The 19,227-nt window shown below is 45.2% G+C and overlaps 3 non-coding genes across 3 annotated transcripts; all 3 read left to right on the top strand.

The window, feature by feature from the left end:
* The first annotated feature begins 7,307 nt into the window (after positions 1–7,307).
* TRNAR-UCG (transfer RNA arginine (anticodon UCG)) lies at positions 7,308–7,380 on the top strand. Its single transcript has one exon. It is a non-coding gene; the product is annotated as a tRNA-Arg (tRNA).
* A 1,830-nt stretch (positions 7,381–9,210) lies between these two features.
* TRNAR-UCG (transfer RNA arginine (anticodon UCG)) lies at positions 9,211–9,283 on the top strand. Its single transcript has one exon. It is a non-coding gene; the product is annotated as a tRNA-Arg (tRNA).
* A 1,920-nt stretch (positions 9,284–11,203) lies between these two features.
* Positions 11,204–11,276, top strand: TRNAR-UCG (transfer RNA arginine (anticodon UCG)). Its single transcript has one exon. It is a non-coding gene; the product is annotated as a tRNA-Arg (tRNA).
* The last annotated feature ends 7,951 nt before the right edge of the window (positions 11,277–19,227 follow it).

The following is a 19,227-nucleotide window of genomic DNA, read 5'->3' as shown; positions in this document are numbered from 1 at the left end:
TTCAAATCCGTGCGTCTGTCGACTGTGGAGAGAGCATTTCTGCCTGTCACATGCATTTGAATAGGAAAATCGGGAGTTAGCGCCGGGTAATGCTTCCTCCTAACTGGTCATATATATATATATATATATATATGTATTGATCAATCCTCCTCCTCCTCTTCTTTTTCAGCTTCTGTTTGGCTTGCTCGCGAAGACCATCGTCCTGAGTATGGTCATCGTGATGGTCAACGTGGCGGACAAGTACGGCATTCTCAGCGCCCAGACGACTCCGGAATGAGCCGCTGTCTTTTAGGGAGTCATATATTTCATTTTCGCACTCAAATGCCATTTACTACGTCGTAATGTGGAAAGCACATCTTAGCGCATGAACTGTACGCAACTTTAACTTTGTTTTCTCTGTTACTTTGGCAACTTCGCATCTAGCCTTTTTGGGACACTCGCTGGTAATGCATCAGCGCCCCACACGCCTCCTCACCTTCCTCGTTTATAGGCGTTTCATATTAGTCTTTCCACCAGTACTGTTAACCAATCTGTTTCTGTCTCGTTGGCGTTCTCTCTTTCTTTCCTTCCTTCTTTGTTTTGGTTCAATCGGACATTTCGTATCTTTTGAATGTGAATCGAAGTTTGCTGGGCCTCGTTTATTATTTACTCTTTGTTACTGCACATAGCGAATATAGCCATCGGCTCATCATGAGTGCTGCCTACATTACCACACACTGTGGATCAGGACTGGCGACCCGGACCATGCGAGTCTACTCAGCGACGGAGTCGGATGTTGCAAACCAACTTGCTCTATCGCTCTAACGAAGGGAATCATGCGACTTCCTACGATGCCGCAGCGATGAAGACAATGTTACCAGGTGCAACAGGCCGCGTCACCGCAGCATAGCAACTATTTATTGATTGCTACGGGAGACGCCTATGCCACCAGCACGGACCGCCAATGTGTTGCATTGCCGATGTGGTAAACTGTAGATTACGGCGGAGTGCATGTTAAAGTATAGTGAGCGTTTAGAACTGGATCTTTAGCGTGCGTATATATATTCCATGATGACAATACGTGCACTTCAAAGTTTTTTTTTTTTTTTTTTTGGTGGGGGAGGGATTTGGGATACTTCTCCTATGTAATCGTGAGGCATGGAAGTACAAAACCGGGACTTGGACTCGAAGCTGGAATGTCATACTCACGCTTTATATGCCCCAGATTCGATCCCTAGAGAGTCGCATTTATGCCTTTAGCGCCTCACGAAACGGTTCATGAAAAAAAAATACGCATTTAAGGCCGCACAATTTGGTGGGCGGGGCCATTTAACCTAATAAAATGTTCTAGTTTGCATTGTCTCCAGGGGAAGCGGGCGGCGAGTGTCTTGTCTGAAGGGTTTCTTGTGTGTGCGGGCCGAACACTCGCCGCCAGCGACAGCATGGTTGAACGTTACAAGGGAATGTACAGCAAAAGTCTCTGCACGAGTGACAATGGCACACATAAACGGTCTGCGCCAAGTTCTCGAGACGCCGCCAGACTGTCGCACAACGTTGACACGCACGCAGTAGTATCGAGTGCAAATGAATTGTGGCGGCTGTAAAACTAGATTGTTTATTGCTGGTGTTTGCAATAATGTCGTCACAAGCTTTGCAGTGAACTCCAGCTTTTCGGTATGGCGGGCCTTAAGGGATAACCCTCTATTTGTTTATTGAATAATAAAAAGCAAGGCAGAAGAGAAGCGAAAAATCCCGCAAGTTCCCACTTCCACACATCTCGTTCGACCCAATCAAGATGCCGGACCTCGGACTAAAGAGGCGACAACTTGCAGACTGGTGCCACTACCCATGCCGCTCTCCGTTCGTCGAACGATCCAAGCTTTCGGAGCACGTATCTCGATCTCGAGAGAGTTGAAGGCCGCAGGTCGGCCATCTTGGTTGAGGATAAGTGACGCGAGGGAATGCAATGACTGTACTCTCATGTGGATCATTCATGGGTCATCAGCGTAGTGAGTAATCATCGAAAATATCTGGTGTATAGGCGAAAACACGTAAAGGGACTGGAGGAAGAGAATATGTCACGAAGTGGGAATAGCGTAGAGCTGGACGCAGCTCGAGACTAACCCTAGCTCTCGGACTAGTTGGTTCATAACTATAAGGGGTTTGAGACGCAATATAAGACACTAAGCGTAGTTGCGGTCGTACGTGATTTAATTAACCGACGCTTCAATTCGTATAAATAAGCTTATACGTATAAGCTGCAGATATGCGCATAACAATATGAGCTACCTAAACGTGTTGACAGTAAATTGTACCTTATTGCAGAGGAAATAGAACTGTCTGGTGAAGGAGCGAAGTCACGCCACTGTTTCCCAAGCGCATTTTCCCCCGCTTCTACTGGTGTGCTGCTCGGCTCACATCGAAATTTCTCAATAAAGCTTCCGCTTTCGAAGCCAGCAGTAACGTTGGAAAGCCCGCCTACACGAGTCGTGATATACTCGCCGTGGTGGCTTAGTGGCCGTGACGTTGCGTTGCTGAGCGCGAGGTAGTGGCTTCAAATCCCAGCCGCGGCGCGGCCGTTTTTCGATAGGTGCGAAATGCAAAAAAGTCCGTGACAGTGGGTACACATTAAAGAATCCGAGGTGATTAAAACTCCGAGTCCCCCACTACAGCGTGTCTCATAATCACGTTTTTGTTCTCGCATGTAAAAACCCAGAATTTAACTTTTTAAGTCTATAAATATGGAAGGCGAAGCTCTCCTGAACGTCGTGTAAGCGCACGCGCGCTTTTGAAATTTCCGAACGAGCAGAGTCAAACGGCAAAAATTATTTCCGCGCACGGTAGTGGTACAACTTGGTACTTCACGCAAGCATGGTCGCTTCTCAAGAAACGTGAGGAGCAGGTCTTGAGTTTCGCGCAACGCTCCGGCGGGCCATTTTCCACTCGCTGCACGACATTGCTGAACCTGACTTCTAATCATTGCCATCATAGCTACCTCTACTGGCGGAGATATTCAAACACTTCGGGACAATGCAGCTATTTTGGTTTGCGCAAAGCTGCTCGCATAATCTGTCCACAACTGCAATTTCCTGCCTACATTCTTTTTTAGCGCATTTTTGTGACCGGTTGAGCTTTGCACTTGTGCTCTTGTCTAATGAGTCGAGGTCAATTAGGACTCCTGCAATAGCTACCTTCGCGACGTACTCCTTTGAAAACTGTGCCAAATCGTCCACAGTTGGCCTCGCTGCTTCTCTAGCCTTCCAATGGCACGGTATCTCGTCGCCTTCTATCCCGTCGTCATCACTGGACTCCTCAGCAACTCCACGCCACGGTCTACGGATCTGGCATCCGCCAAGAATGTACATTTAGGTTCACAGGGACTAGCCTCTCCTACACCATGGTCTGTGGAGGCGGCTACAGCTATGAACGATTAGCCTCTCTTCCTGCCATCGCTAGAACCGTGCCTGCTACGTACTACTGCGCAGCTGCCGGTGCCTTACATATCTGCTGCTTTGCCTGTTTCTTTCTTTCAATATGTCGTATTGTAGCCTGATCCACTCCTGCATTTTTAAGTCATTCTCCTGCTCAATTGCTTCCTGTTCTTTTAGAAATAGGTTGCCGAAGTATTCAAAGTATTCCTGATCACTGTTGCTTTCTGAAATGGCTGTAATTTCGACTTCTGAGCACTTACTCTCTAACGCTACGTCGAGCTCCTCACACAACCGCAACAAGCTAGCTCTTCTCAAGTTCATGAGGTCCATAGTCACTACTTTAAGCTTTGGTTCACCTGTTCCAGAACACTTGCTGCGAAACCCGCACATATTGCAATGCAAGTAAAAAAAAACAACTACCACCGGTTCAATTCTGCTTTCCCAAGAGAATTCGAAGCCTGGAAAATGTAACAAAAACCAAACGTCTATCCACCGAAGTAGCACCAAGTCCCCAAGTTCTCCGCCGTATCGAATCAACTGCAGGCAGACGCAAATCCTAATTGATTAGAATTCCGCTATATCTCTACATCCCAATTACTTCCACAGAAGTATGAGGTCTGGCTTTATTAAATGGTTCAGATCAATGCTGAAGACTGGTTTCTGTTAAGACACACTACAACCACAGTATCTTTATGGGCAGTTGTATGCGTTATATCGGTTTTTAACAACTCTATAGGCTGAAAGATCCGATGACTCAAGCGCAAAGCCAGGCATTCATCCTGTACCGTACAGTCACGATGCGCTGCGTTCATCCAGCCGCTTGTGAACCATTTGCTGGCGATTGTCGTTGGCTGCAGCCTCCATCTTGCCGAGTCACTCACGAATCAGATGATGGCGACTGGCGTGAGCCGCAGGTTCGATCTCAAGGCTGCATGCCATCCAGACTCCTGGCAGCGTTTTGGCATGGAATACTTCGTGCCACATAGATGAGTACGTCCGCGAGTAGAAGCGAAAGATAAATGTTTATTTTACATTATTTACATATTGAAACAAGCAGTAAGGTTCTACTCAGAGCTCACGCATGTCTGCAGACTTTAGGACACCTCAACACCATCTCTGCACCAAAGGTCCGCTTCTAAAGCGTCTTTCTTTCCTAGTTTCCTACACAAGGTAATTCGATGGCCTTGTTGCTGCCAATCAGAAGTGTCGTACAATTCACAGAACAGCGCCTCCGATGTCCAACCTTCGAAGCAAGTACGAGGCAATCCGGGAACAGATATCGTTCGCGCTCCTTCTGCGGAACAGTTCCCGCTCGTTACCACGGAGGGCGACGGACACGGTCGCTTGTAGGAGAGCCGCTTGATTTCCCGTCACGGTCGGTGTCGGGCATTGCTGTTGCCGTCTGGGCGGCACTCGGCCAATCTAGCAATCAGCCCACTATGATTGCTGAAGAAATTTTCGGGCCACTCCAACTTCGCCAGTGTCACGCGACATCGAGACGACAGCGAAAACTCGCTATCTGACATGACGTGTGCACATTGCTTACGCGTGATTCGACCGAACAAAAGAAAAATAATGATTTCTCATTCGACGTCTTTTTCAAACGCCTTTTTTCTCTACGCCTTTTTTTCCCCATTAGTCAAAAACTTTCGGCCTGCGCCCACTTCGCCAGTCTGTCACGCGACATCACAGAACCGCGAGAACTCACTGCGTCAAAGGGACGTGCGCGCGTTAAAGATGAAGCTAACATGGCTAACCAAACTTAACTATTTCCTGAATAGGCAGAGACTAGACCGTTCCGAAACGAATAAGAAATGACTGCCCGCCGATTGCTCTGGCACTGGCTACTCGGAGCTCCACGGGAGCTTGGATTTGTTTGCGTGTCAGCGTAAGCTTATTGAGCCCTTTTGGCAGTATACGACATCGCTCTGCCAACTCTTCTTCGCTGGGAATCTGCTTCATCGGCGTTTTCATCCTTCAGTTGGATGGCGCGAAAGTTTTGTACGAACCACTGCAGCTTAAGCAAGGGGAAGCAGACCAATGGCGAAAGGCGGCACCACACTCCTCATCCGGTTATCTACTTTCCCTGCCTTGGCTCGACCTTGTCGAAACACTTTCCGCTTGAGCTCCTCGCCTCTTGTCAGCCAATCAAATACGAAAAGCCGCTCAATGAAGGCAAAGCCATTCGCTTTAAAAACAAACGAATGTGATCCCCTAGAAATTAGGGGAGCTTTTCATTGGGCTCTTGAAACAAGGCGGCGCGTTATAGCCCAATGCTTACGTCGGTGGTTACGTATATTTGATGTGAAGAGCCTGGAATAAAAACAGGTTCGATAGTTTTACATTATAGGGCACCAATTTTCCTCCTCAGTAAAAACAAAGGGGCTAGCTACCTCGGGGCATACGATTGTTCCAGCGAAAACGCCTCTCGCCTCTGTCGTCTGCGTTGTACAAGCTGTTTGCGTCATTCGCCAGGATTGTTATTGTAATATGGTATACAGAAAACAACGAGCTTGTTTCCCATCTTGAGACAGCATACGCAACCGACCAGTGGTGATATGCGTACGTTACAAGCCGAGTATTTTGCTGTGTTGTGTACCGTAAGTGACTCAGCCCGACTCGCTTGGCTGAGAAGCACTCGAACATCACCGATAGTGACATGCTCGCCACATGTGAAAGGATGGTTTACGGCGCACACTTGAGGTCGCGAGAGTAGGTGAAGCGGCAAAAAAAAAAAAAGTATCAACAAACGAAAAAGCCGCAGTTTTGCCTAGCGTCTCTCGGTTGTGTAATCTTCGTTCGTGTAATTGCATTTTACTTTGCTATTGCCAACAATGCTCGGCCTTTCCGGCGAAATTGCAACCTTTTCCTTCTATGCTTTTTTTTTTTTTACTGTGAGTCGGAGTATAAGCTCTGCTGCGCATGACCGCTATTGATTGGGATTTCGAGTGAATGCGGCTTGACCTCATTTCGCTTATTGAGTAAATTACACAATGTAAAAATGTTTACACCGTTTAAGGGCGTTTTCTTGTCGCACTGGTAACACCCTTACCATTAGGGCCTCACAAGAATGCATGGAGGCCGACAACGGAGCTCTAACTAGACGTGTGATGATAAAACACGTAGTTAAAAACAATGTATTCATTCCGACAACCTTGGGCGCACAGAAATATCGACAAGATACTTTCTCAGGGAGAGATATGAAACTCTCCTTTCCCCCCCTCCCCCTCCTTGGTGAAGCTTACGGAAGGGGGGGGGGGCATCCCTGCGTCGTTCTAATTGACTCTTACAATCTTTTTCTATATATCCCTTCCTTTTACTCATTTAGGCATTGTGCTGACATTGTAGATAATGTATATCTGCATAGAACATTAAGGACCACGAAGTTGTCACCTTTCGTTTTCGGTATCGTCATCTTTATTGATGTTGCTCTCGTTGTTGTCATCTAAACATATTTCTACACGTATTCTAAACGGCCTCTGCATATATTTATTGATGAGCAAGGGGTGCCGGACCTCTTGCTAGCGCGTTAAGTGTCTGACGAATGGAGAAACGTAAGAAAATGTTTGGAATGGATGGTGGCGTGAGGAATAACACAAAAGCATCTACAGCTAATTGTTGAATTATATCGCGGTCACCAATGTAAGCCCCGAAGCAATTTTACGTTCCTTTATTTTCTTTGTGCAAGCAATGGCGTTTAATTATTACAAAACGTTCAGTGCGTGTACACGCGACGTGCATTTACTAAGGCTACACACGTTGGAGAGGATCAGTAAACAAGTGAGCTAGCTGCTTAAGAATTTTAAGTACGATGGAAGTGTAGTTGCGCACGCAAATATTATAAAGATACAAATGCACTGAAGAACTTGGTGATACTTGTTCCGTTAGTCTGCCGTGGTCCGCGTGGCCTAATGGATAAGGCGTCTGACTTCGGATCAGAAGATTGCAGGTTCGAGTCCTGTCGCGGACGTCACACTTCCTTTATTGCTAATTGTTCGAAGTAGATTTTTTTTTCTTATGTAGAAGCATCGCCACGAACATACACGTAGCTCGAAGAGTACTAGAATGTTGTGATGTATTTGGCGATCGAGTGGCTATGATGCAACTAGATCTCGCTAAAGCCTTCGACCGTGTTTCCCACGATGTTCTCTTCGCCATATTAGAGCACTCCAACTTAGGAAGCGTCATAACAGACGGTGTCAGGATGGCGTATGCTAACTGCTCAACTCGGGTGATTGTAAACGGGGACCTGACAGACAATGTACAAGTGCTGTCTTCTGTCAGGCAGGGATGTCCGCTGTCGCCCCTGCTATTCGCGGCTTACCTTGAGCCTTTGTGCAAGGCCATCCTAAACAATGAACGGATAACTGGCTTCAGGTTACAGTCAACACAGGTGAAAATATTGGCGTATGCCGGTGACATCGCCATATTCTGTTCAAATAGAAATAGTATCTGTGAGGCCGTGGCGGTAGTTGAATCCTTCTGCAAGTGCTCCGGGGCGCAAATAAACTGGGAGAAGAGTTATGGGTTTTGGCACAGTGAATGGGAAGAAACGCCAGACTACTTCGCTCGACTTCGGTGTTCAACCACTGCAACCATCTACCTAGGCGTGCCTCTCGACTCTTATCGCGACCCTGAGCCGTACTGGAATGAACAAGTGGCGAGAACAAAGGAAAAGACTAACGCGTGGCAGGGGCGACCGCTGTCAATGTTCTCGCCCGCCACAGTCTGTAACCTATTTCTTATGTCCAAGATATTGTATGTCATGAATGTGCTGTGTGCTTCGCGGATCAACATCCAAAAAATCCACCGTATCTTCGCCGTTTTTATACGGGCATCGACTTGGGACAGGACTAGCCGCACAAACTTGTTCTTGCCAGTAAAGAAAGGGGGTCTTGGGTAGGCACATTTATTTGTACGACAAGTTGTGTCGCGCTTTATGTACCTTCGCGATCAGAATGATGTGTTCCTTCGCACAGTCATGCAAGTGCTTTTATGTCGTCACCTTCCAGGATTTGTTGTATGCTCGTGTGAAGCAATGCATGGGGCCGTTAAAGGTTACCTGCGAGAAGTTGTGCTTGCGTACAGAATGTTGCATGTGCGGTTTTCTGTGCAGTATCTCGCCAGTATTACTAGGAAAAAACTGTATAAGGACCTTATTGACACTATGCTCCCTGTACCGATTTACCGTATGTCAAACCGTGCAGGCCCAGGAGATCTCCTCAAAAGGGTTAAAAGAATGCCAGTGCACCCTTCGGTAAAAACTTTTTTCTTTAAACTACACACTAACTCATTATCAGTTAAAACATGGATGTATAACAGGGGTATTTTTGTCCCGTGGTCCATTAACTGCTTCTTGCGCAAGAAACCTGAAACAATAGAGCATGCGTTTCTAGATTGCTGGGACCCCATATTTTTCTGGGATGTGCTACAAAGGGCTTTAAAGAAAGAGTTACCTTTAGATCCACATGGAATAAGATTCTTACCAATAGAAACGGAGGCTTTTCCGTATGACGCTATAATGCTCCTGGGCCTCCACAGTTTGTGGAAAGCTAGAACGTAGTTCAACAATGCTGATGTCAATTCGCGACCTACACGTGATCACTTCATTGAATCTGTAGTACGGTTCAGGGATGTCCATCGGGCACTCCCTGAACAACCAACATGGACTGACATGCTAGATAAACTTGCAGCATTGAAAAAATTTTGATATATCGTGCCAGCAAAATCCTTGTTGACGTTTTTCTTTTTTCTGTATTGTTTGTGTATGTAAATGCCGGCAATAATAAAAAAAAAAGATGTCCGCGTGGCCTAATGGATAAGGCGTCTGACTTCGGATCAGAAGATTGCAGGTTCGAGTCCTGTCGCGGACGTCACACTTTTTTCATTGCTAATTCTTCGAAGTAGATTTCTTTTTCTTATGTGCTCTTGTCTGCTTTCCTAGAGCTGTATCACAGTTGCTCAATGAAGAAAATATTTAATGTCAGCATGCACTTCAAGGGATATAAATTTAGGCCGAGCGATGCAAAAGCGACAATAACGAATGAAGGTTGTCACACAATGCAACAGGACCAGATGTGTTATAACAGGCCCCCAGCTCGATCAGCGGCCACATTGTATTGCCTCTTTTTTTCTGTTTCCTTTTTGTTCTGCATGTGATAACCTAGAGAGACACCGGACGCTCGCAGTGCCGGGCCGAAAAAAAAAAAAAAAGAAGCGGTGAAGGTTGCTAATATGCATTTGTGCCGCAGTTATCTCTCACATAGTTTTGTACCGCATACTTCGTTCCCATATCGTTTTGTGCCGCATAATTTCGTCCGACATAGCTTTGTCCTGCATACCACGGCTGTTTAGTTTTCGTTCGGCACATCTTTGTGGCGTGAGATTTGTTCCGCATATTATTATCGTTCGTACCTTCGTCCTGGGTAAGTTTGTACCGCATAACTTCGTCCTGCATACCCTGCCTACTTATTTTCGTGGTGCCGCCCATTTCTGCTGTGGGAGAATGTTGTGCCACAGAGTTCAGTCTCATATAGTTTGTCCCACATAAATTTGTGCACCATGCCAATTCTGCCCCATGCTCTTTTCAGACGTTTCGGATATTCAGATTTATTGCAGTAATGTTGTAGTTGCGCAAGTTCCAAAGAAGTATCGCGATGGCGTGTCAGGGGGACACCATAATAACATGCGTAAGATGCATAACAAAAACTGTCAGGGGGACACCATAATAAGATGCGTGAATAATGTTACATTTCAACATGCAGCAGTAAGTAGCTTACATACACTATACACAATTTGAACAGAGCATTTTATACAACGTTTGGGAAGTTAACTCCATTCTTTCTCGATGCACATTCCTTCTATTTTATTTTTTTTCTGTGTGTTTGAGTACGTCGCAATTAAGTGACTTAGGGGTCACCATTTTCCCGGAGTCGCCGACCCAGACGGCGTCACCCGGGATCCGGGGAGGAGAAGCGTTCACTTTCTTTGTACAAATATAATCTCCTTTGAACATTCTCCTTTGTCACAGTGGGTAATTCGGTTGCCTAAACTATGCAGCCCGGAACATGCCCCCCCCCCCTCCCCTTTCATGGAGAAGCTCAAGGAAGGGGGGATAAGGGGCATTCCTGGGCCGTTCTAATGGACGCTTATGTTTTTTTTCATAAATCTCTTCATTTTACTCATTTAGGCATTATGACAACATTTTAGATACTGTATATCTGCAGAGAACACTGCGCACCACAACGTTGTCACCTTTCCTTGTCGGTATCGTCATCTTTATTGGTATTGCCCTTGTTGTTGTCACCTAAACATATTTCTAAACATAATTCTAAACGTATTCGAAAGGGTCAATAAACATATTTATTGATGAGCAAGGGGTGAGGACTTCTTCCTAGAGCGCTAAGTGTCTGACGAATGGGAAAGCTTAGGAAAATGTTTGGAGTGGATGGCGGTGTGAGGAATAACACAACAAGGTCTGCAGATAAATTTAGAAGGATATCGGGCTCACCAATATAAGCCCCAAACGACATTTATGTTGTTTTTTCGTGCAAGCAATGGCGCCTAATTACTACAAGATTTCCAGTACGTGTAACGCTCTTCCACACGGGACGCGCATGTACTAATGCTATGCACGTTGAAAAGGATCAGTATTCAAGTAAAGCAAGCAAGCTGCTTACGAATTTTAAATACGACGGATGTCTAGTTACGTATGCAAATATTATAAAAATCCAAAATGCCGAGGAGCAAGGCATTCAACACCTTGGGGATACTTATTCCGTTCCGCTGACGTGGTCCGCGTGGCCTTATGGATAAGGCGTCTGACTTCGGATCAGAAGATTGCAGGTTCGAGTCCTGCCGCGGATGTCACTTTGTTTCATTGCTAATTGCTCGAAGTAGACTTTTCTTTTATGCTCTTTGTCTGCTTTTGTACAGCTGTACCAGAGTTGCACAATGAAGACGGTGCTTGATGTCAGTATGCATTTGAAGAGATCTAAATTTAAGCCGAGCGATGCAGAAGTGAAAATAACGAATGAAGCTTGCCACACAATGCAACAGGACGAGATATATTACAACAGGCCGCCAACTCAATCAGCGGCCATATTCTATTGCTCTCTTTTTTTTTTGTTTTTCTTCTGCATGTAATAACCTAGAGAGACACCGGACGGTCGAAGATCCATGCCAAAAAGAAAGTCGCGGTGAAGGTTGTTAATGTGTATTTGTATCGCGGATATCTCTCTCATAGTTTTGTACCGCATAGTGTCCCGCATAATTTTGTCCGGCATAGCTTCGTCCTGCATACTACGCCTATTTAGTTTTCGATCGGCACATATTTGTTGCGTGATACTTTGTTCCGCATATCATTATCGCCCGTACCTTCGTCCCGCATAATTATGCCCCGCATAACTTCGTCCCGCATACCCTGCAAATTAAATTTTCATCCGGCATATTTTTGTTGCGAGAGATTTAGTGCCGCATTGTATTATTGTCACCACGTAGTCTTGTCCTAAATGATATTGTCCCGCACCATTTCTCCCAGCATATAGTGCCGTCCGCCACGCCGTTGTTCCGCTTGTTTTTGGTCGTAAACCTTTGTACAGCATAGTTTTATCCCACATAGTCGAATTCAATTCTTTTATATTTATTCATTCATTTACATGAAAGGAACGAATGCTTACTAAATGTTACTGCATTTAGTACCCGGACATGGGGAATGCTCCCTCGACACTATGGCAACATACGATAGCATGACATATTTGACAGACATGTATAGAGTTTACAGCAACAATGGGGAATAGAGGCACAGTGATGAAGAGGAAAACATACATTAAAAAAAAAAGGGGTAAGCAGATTTACTGTAATTTGCAAATAATATGCACAGCTTTTGGAGCTCTCACACAAAGCGAACAAAATAAAGCCAAACCAAGATAACCAAAATGCAAGCAGAATACACTTTACATTAGACATGCTAAAAGGGGTACTTCTAACAAAGCGTCGTTGCTTTGCTCGTGCAAAGTACATTTTCGAATCGACGCAAGCACCATAAAGACGTCACAAATCAAATGATCGACGGCTTTTGAACTTGCAGTGATGCATCGTGTACAGGTATAAACATGGCAGACAGATTTCCGCATGGTCATTGGATCCGACGATAAAAAGAAAAATCCAAATGTGGGGTTTCACCAAAACCACGGCCTCATCATTTGACATGCCGAAATGGAGCCACTGTACCACCTGGTACAATAATTTGTACCACCTGGGGGTTCCTTAGCGTGCACCTAAATCTACGTGCACGGGTATTTTTGCATTTCGCCCTCATCGAAACACTGCCGCCGCGGCCGGGATTCGATCCCGCGACCTCACGCTTAGCAGCGCGACACCATAGCCACTAAGTAACCACGGCGGGTGCCCCCCATCGCCGACTATAGTGCCAGTACTGGCACTGTAGTACTGCCGAAATGTTTCCTTTTCAGGCGCAAGCTCGGCCCAATAAGCAGCTTCATTCTCCCCTCTTCGTCGCTTGGCTGCCTGGGAGAACTTGACGTTTTTTCGTTTTCTTTTTTTTTCTTCTGCTTTTGTTTTCGTGTCGTGCAGGAAATTTTCCAAATTATTACGAAATTCGGCAAAATAACAGATTTCAGACTTGCCACAGAAGATTTCTGCTTCAGAAAATTGCATAAATGTATAATCTGGGGGCAGTTAATGGACATTCGGGATGAAAACACGGATGGAGTTACTCGCGGACAGCCTGAATTTTGGGCGAGCAGCTGTTGCCGAGTGAACGGGATCTACGGCCAGGCAGGTTCGCAGTATTTCCACTAGGTTCACTACGCATGCCGTCGGCGAATAAATCCATGCGTATTTTTCTATCACAAATGCCCATAAATTTGTGCTCCAGTCTTCCAGATTATGTAGTTTATATTTTGCAAGACAGGGATATTGACGATCAACCTTGAAATCTACGACCCTGCAGAGTTTTCTTTCTTTCTTTGTTTTTCTTTTTTTTTTAGTAGGAAGATTTGCTACGTGACAACAACAACAACAACAAAAATTTGAAATGCCCAACGCTCTGCATTGTGCAGGCACAGCAATAACGTCTCCGACAACTTATCTGACATCCAACGATTGCAGTCGTCTAGTAGTTTCAGTTTCGTTATAAAGATTATTGTAAGCACCTTTTGTATGCTTGCGTCCTCCAGTGAAAAGTCACCAGACGGACAGCTAATGTACACTCTAAGAAGAAAAGGAGGAAATGGGGTATTGAGGTTGCTTCTGTAGGTGGGGTACTGGTCTGCCATAATCATTCCTCCCCGTGGGGGTAAGTGCGAGGGGATGAATTGTTACTGCCCATGCGATTACTCCTTCGAGGACTAACATTTGCCCTTTTCCGATGCTCCTCAAGGGAGCAACGGTCATTCTTTCCGATGCTCCGCAAAGGTGGAATTAATAAAATTAGGCATTTATACTCTGATAACAAAATTAGAGCTAAAGAAAAAGGTGCCGGAAAGTAGGATCCGAACTCACATCCTGTCACTCACAAGTCAAGTACTCTTACCACGTCACCACAGAAGGGTTTCTTTTCTTCCTGTTATTCTGCGGCTTCCTTTCTATCTATCTATCTATCTATCTATCTATCTATCTATCTATCTATCTATCTATCTATCTATCTATCTATCTATCTATCTATCTATCTATCTATCTATCTATCTATCTATCTATCTATCTATCTATCTATCTATCTATCTATCTATCTATCTATCTATCTATCTATCTATCTATCTATCTATCTATCTATCTATCTATCTATCTATCTATCTATCTATCTATCTATCTATCTATCTATCTATCTATCTATCTATCTATCTATCTATCTATCTATCTATCTATCTATCTATCTATCTATCTATCTATCTATCTATCTATCTATCTATCTATCTATCTATCTATCTATCTATCTATCTATCTATCTATCTATCTATCTATCTATCTATCTATCTATCTATCTATCTATCTATCTATCTATCTATCTATCTATCTATCTATCTATCTATCTATCTATCTATCTATCTATCTATCTATCTATCTATCTATCTATCTATCTATCTATCTATCTATCTATCTCACCCGAACACAGCCAAAAGACGTTGTTCTGATGTTTGTTGCTACAGTGTATGGGTGCTCTACGATTGGGACCTCATAGCTCAGCTATTCAATTCACTCTCTACAATTTTACATTGTTTGAATGTTCCGCAAGATGCGGGTTCATTGTGAGTGAGTGAGTGAGTGAGTGAGTGAGTGAGTGAGTGAGTGAGTGAGTGAGTGAGTGAGTGAGTGAATAAACTTGTATTTGGTCCAGCAAAGCGCGATAAAACGCGCACCCGGCTAATCCCACGATGGGACTGACAGATCTAGCCTGCCGGCCCGATCGCGGGCGCGCTGGACGGCCAGGATTTGGTCCTCAAAGACGGGACTTCGCAGGAGCGCGTCTGACTCTTCCGTGGTGAACTTCGGGCCCAGCGACCCGCACTCCCAGAGCATATGAAGCAAAGTAACAACCTCACCACAGGCCACCCAAGAACAATTCGGATAAATCTCGGGATATATTCTATTAAGGGACGCCGGATTTAGGTAGGAGTTAGCTTGCAGGAGTCTAAGTGTGAGCACCTACGGCCTGCTTAGCTTGGAGTGAGGCGGCGGGAAAACCCTTCTCTCTAAGTAAAAGAATTTAGTAAGTTCATTGTGCGTTGTAGGAGCGTCTCTGCGTCCGGAGACAGAGTCGCCCGATCCGAGGGCAGCGCGGTCGGTAAAGCCACGCGCAGCCTCGTGGGCAGACTCGCTCAGGTTCAGAGGAGACCCCCTCAATCGCCCGGACGTGGGCAGGGAACCAAAGGGTGGAGTGTATGGAGGTGTCGCCGTGTTTGGCGCCTTTCAGAATTTGAACTGCCTGCCGGGCTACCCGGCCTTTCTGGAATGCCCTGACGGCCACTTTAGAATCGCTGTACACGCTTTCTCTCCGACCGTCTTGCATGGCGAGTGCAATGGCCACTAGCTCGGCCACCTCGGGGTTTGTCGCCCGGACGGAAGCACAGTTGATGACTTTGCCCCGAGTGTCCACGACGGAAACCGCAAAAGCCTTGCCGTCTCGGTATGTAGCTGCGTCCACGCAGATAAGTGGTGGATAAGTAATGGCAGATAAGTGGTCACTAATTAGTTCAACAAAATGCGCCTTATATACCAAACACTGATTTCCCCTTGTCCTTGGTGTCAGTGGTTGTTGGCTTCTTATGATATAACTAATAAAAATCGGGCCCCTCGGTTAACCCCCTTTCTTCTCGTTTCGATATATTTATATATATATATTACGTTTGGCATTACAAAGCTAAATATAGGCTAATTGTGACGACGACGACACATGATATGCAGCATCTAACAAGGGAGTATTTCTTTTGTCACCAAAGTATTATTATAAGCGTGGATGGCTCAGATTTTCGCCGAGGTCAGGTGTGGTGTCATCGACGCACTACATTGTCACTGAAACCGAAACCGCGGTTAGTTAAAACCCGCGATCGACACATCAGCACAAAACGTATTTGTGTTTCAAAAGAACACGTTTCCTTTCCAATTTTTAAAAGAAAAAGTCGATGACGTGGGAAAGTCGGCTCTCGTCACGAGCGCTGCATTAATTAGAAGAAGAAGAAGTTTTCTCTCACGTCTTCAGCCGTTACGGATCATCCGGTGCCTGCTATGGGTAAGCGCGGATAATCATTTTTTTTTTCGAGGAATGACGGGCCGGATAGTTAACTGCCATGTTAGCGAGGAAGTTAAAAAAGAAACGAGCGAATTGCCACATTTACAGGTATTATTCGCGTTGCGATTACCTCGGTTTTCCGCGAATGATGTTGCAGAGTTCCAAAACGACCTGATAGCGAGGCCTGGCGAGGTTGGCTGTTAGGCACGCTAGTAAAAAAGCCAGTGGTAACAGCACATGTCGCGTTGGTTATTTAGAGAGCCGTTGTTTCGCTTCCTTTACTTTACCAGCGTTATTCGCGCAGGCTATCGCATATTTCGCCGACTATCTATAGAGTGCGTTAGACATTAGTATCGTATTAGACAGGGAGCGCCGATGCCTTGCCCATGTTAGTTGAGAAAAGACCGTTCGTAAGGTAATAAATATTTAGGACCGGTTGATATAAGTATACGGGATCGCATTTGGTCAAACATGTTTTGACAACACGTTACTCACGTTACTGAAAGGAAGGCGTGCAAACACCGAGACAAGTAAGAACAGAAAGGACGACACCAGCAACCTTTCTACTTCATTTTGTTCTAAACTTGTGTCCGTGCTTCATCCCTGCTTTTCAATAACAGACCCCCCCCCCCCCCCCCCCCTACCTACTACCAACTTTCTGGTTCTCAACTGTTATCGTTCTAAGAACACGCCCGATGTGTTCTCGACATCCCCATACATTCGTATCTTCAGATGCTGATAACGAACAGACAGCCATGATGGAGCCTGTGATCACGGCCGCAGATGAAGGTGAGTTAAGTTGGCGGCACGTCGTCACTGTGCTGTCATGCTCCGGTTTACGACGTCGCAGTATTAGCTGTAACTTCCTTTCTTTTTTTTTTCATTCTTGGCTGGGTTGTGCCCACGATCCACGGCAAGCGAATTTGCAGCAGTGATCAGCAGAACTCGAAAGCATTTTTCGTCTTATAGTTGGTGTAACTAAAGTTATACGAAATACTTGGATGGAATGTTGTTCTGAGGGTTTTTCCTAGGAAGCCCTGCTCTATGTATATGGGGAAAAATTGCTGCGACAGACATTTGATCCTGCTTAAAACACGCGCATCTTTCAGTGATGTATATACTATGGTGGTGAGGTCGTAGAGGTGGTCTCCGCAGTGTGCTTAGGCACATATATTGCAGTGCACGCAACCACATGAAGCCATATACATCTATATATATATATATATATATATATATATATATATATATAAAGGTACGCCAAGGTACGCCTTTATATATATATAAAGGTACGCCATATTGGTCAAACGGTCGCTTGAGGGAGCATAGGGCAGCTGTCAGTGCAATAGCGGCTAGTGGACATCAATGCCGTAGGTGATGAGATCAGAAAAGCTACACCGCACAGTTTCAAAGCCCTCGGGTGCTCCAGCGGCTCCGGAGGCAGGTCGATATACACGAAGCGTTTCCTACCAAAAGAGCGGGTGTAAGCACCCTCTTCCTGGCCAGCGCCAAGGAGGTGCGTTCCTATCTGGAGAGTAACCTGTCCATGTATTTGTTGCGATGACTCCTGTGGTAGAGGGGGAAGAGAAAAAGGAATGTTGCTAACTTGTGTCGAGATTCTGCGCATCCCATGCATCCTATGTATCTCTGCAGTAAAAATTTAGTTGAAGTTTGGCGTTCTGTCGTGTGCGCTCCTCGCTGTCGTCCGATGTCTTTTTTTGGGCTAGTTAATCATGTCTCAAGTCGGTAATAAATGTAGATTTATATACATACGTAACGTCCAACACATAAACCGGCTCCATAAACGGTGGTCGAAGAGCAGCTACAATATATATGTCCGTATAATTTGACCTTTATACAAAGAATATAGAGAGTTGACGAGCACCGCATATGTAGCTTTTATTTTTAAACCTATGCAGATGTCAAACTAAGAAGTATATGAGTGTAGCGCACATTGCGTCATTGCATAAGAGATTTAAGGTAAAGCGGGCATAGTTTGACGCTACTGACGTAAGAATTTGATAAACCGAATTAACTAACTCGTTAATTCGTGCCCTTATTAGAATTCAGTAATTACTCGTTAATTTGTTAGATCATTGGGGCTAATTCGAATATCATCATGTTTTAGCACCCCCATTAATTTCTTTTTTCATTTCTGGAAATCACACTTAGTTTCAGATAATCATGGTCAAATTTTAACGGTCAGTGCAGGCAATATCGGCATCGAGTGCGTGTGGAGCGCTAGAAAGGCAGCCCCGCTATTATGTCACAGGGAAACACTCCGTGACGAAGTGCGCGACAAAGTGCGCGACGAAGTTTCAATCGTGGCACGTCACGGTTGATGCTAGCCAGGCACAACGGTAAGTCATTTTGCAAGCACGAACGAACCGCTTATCACCATTTTCCGTCTCGTGCTGGCATTCGAGCTTCTTTACGCACTTCGTCGCAGGGCGTTTAGGTGTGACGTAAGAGTGGGGCTGCCTTTCTGATGCTTCGGGCGCGCTCAGTTTCGAAAATATTTGTATTGCGAGTTGAAACTAGACTATGAATGCCTCGAATTCAGTGCGAATCTCAGAACTTCTGGAGAACGGGTGCCTTAAAATGTGACTGCCTCCAAATTTACCATATAAAGAACCGTGTTTACAAGGTACCAGTGAACAAAAATAAATAATCATTTTTTTTATTTGTCTTCCCAAACTTAGGACAATAGTGGCAAAGTAGTATGTCAGCGTCGCCTTACAACACTTCTGGAAAAGTTTCACGTGCGCTACGCTAACAGCCTGTAAAAGAATGTTTAGTCTAAAGAAAAACACAATCGGACGACGCCTGATCCGCTTTACGAACGTGACTTCTAGCGCTCAGGACGAGGTCGCTCTAACGTACCTGCCATAATTCGATTTTCATTTTTTCAGACGGCGAGTACACGTCACAGGCGTCCATAATCGTAACTGATGAGAAAGGTAGGCACGGGTACTAGTTCAGGGCGGTGTTAAAGCGTCGCGCAGTGACGGATACAGAGTAATAGTGTGTGTTTGTGACCCTTTTGTTACGCAGTGAAATTGTAAGTACACA

The sequence above is a fragment of the Dermacentor andersoni genome, chromosome 3 (assembly GCF_023375885.2).
Source record: "Dermacentor andersoni chromosome 3, qqDerAnde1_hic_scaffold, whole genome shotgun sequence".
NCBI lineage: Eukaryota > Metazoa > Arthropoda > Arachnida > Ixodida > Ixodidae > Dermacentor > Dermacentor andersoni.
This window is presented reverse-complemented; position numbering and strand designations above follow the sequence as displayed.